We start from the raw sequence: 1,491 nt of genomic DNA on the forward strand, positions 1-1,491 counted from the left end.
GAGCCTCAAACAGCTACCAGGCCCAGGATCCACCATCAGCCACCAGGCCCAGGAGCCTCAAACAGCTACCAGGCCCAGGAGCCACCATCAGCCACCAGGCCCAGGATCCCCCAGCAGCCTCTAGGCCCAGGATCCACCACCAGGCACCAGGCCCAGGATCCACCATCAGGCATCAACAACTAAAAAGGTGTGTTTGCATCTTATCTGAGCCGCCTACAAAATGCCACCAAAGAAAGGCACAGTCTCCGAGGATGAGATGGAGGAGATTAAGAAATCTCTAAATTACATGTCAGGAGAGCTTTCTACTATCTCCAAACAACAGAAATTGCTTTTAGATATGATGGGACAGATTAAAGAACTGCAAAAACTAAATGAAGAAAAGGACAAAAAATAGCCCTACTTGAGTGGCAGATCTAGAGCAGTACACCTGTATGAATGACTTAATAGTAAGTGGATTGGAGACCAAACACAGAACGTATGCCAGAGCTGTAGTGGCAGAGGAAGGCAGGGAGCCCACTGAAGCTGACATCGACTCTTTGGAGCAACAAATTCTCAATTTCTTTAGTGGCAAGGGAATTACCATTAATAGTAAAGATATTGAAGCTTGCCATCCTCTGCCTCGAAAAAATAATAGTGGAAAACCATCTATAATAATTCGTTTTGTGAACAGAAAATCAAAAAAGGAGCTACTAAGACAAGCTAAGAAGCTGAGAGGAACCAATGTCTACATAAACGAGCATCTGACAAAGAAAAATGCTGACATAGCACGACAAGCATGAATACTAAGAAGACAAAACAAGATTCAATCAACATGGACTGCAAACTGCAAGGTCTACATCAAACTCAAAGGAACACCAGAAGAACAAAAAGTTGTGGTCATTAAAGAACTTTCAGAACTGGATAAATACTAGAAATGCTAAAAAAATAAATAAATAAAAAAAAACTCGAGACACCAACTATAGAAATAAATCATATAGCATGACAAAACTGTGATAAATAATCACTTTTCTTAGTAAGGTGAAAATGAACCTTACCCATATATGAACATTGTATATAAGGATTTGGGACTAAAACCCTTTGAGTATACTGATCACAGACCATGGGACTTGGAAAATGATATAGACCATGAAAACAATTTCTATACCCATAAGTATGAACAAAAATGTGAGTATTATACAAATGAGCAATTCAATCAAAATATAATAATGGATAATGTAATATCAATCATACATTATAATAGTAGAAGCCTCAATTCAAACCATTCAAAAATCCTGGACTGTCTGGCACAGTTTTCTAAGAAATTCACTGTCATTGCAGTTTCAGAGACTTGGTTAGATGGGGATCAAAACTTAGTGAAGATTGATGGCTATGACATGTATTACATCAATAGAAATAAAAAAAGGGGAGGGGGTGTTGCCTTTTATACTGATAAAAATGACAAATGTAGAATCATCAGTGAACTGTCACTAGCACTGGATAGCATAATGGAGT

At 38.8% G+C, this 1,491-nt stretch overlaps 1 pseudogene; it reads left to right on the forward strand.

Moving 5' to 3' along the window:
* The first annotated feature begins 286 nt into the window (after positions 1-286).
* LOC146384008 (uncharacterized) lies at positions 287-911 on the forward strand (annotated as a pseudogene).
* Positions 912-1,491: the final 580 nt, after the last annotated feature.

The sequence above is a fragment of the Perissodus microlepis genome, chromosome 7 (genome assembly GCF_051167445.1).
Source record: "Perissodus microlepis isolate ML-2025 ecotype Zambia chromosome 7, ASM5116744v1, whole genome shotgun sequence".
Lineage (NCBI taxonomy): Eukaryota > Metazoa > Chordata > Actinopteri > Cichliformes > Cichlidae > Perissodus > Perissodus microlepis.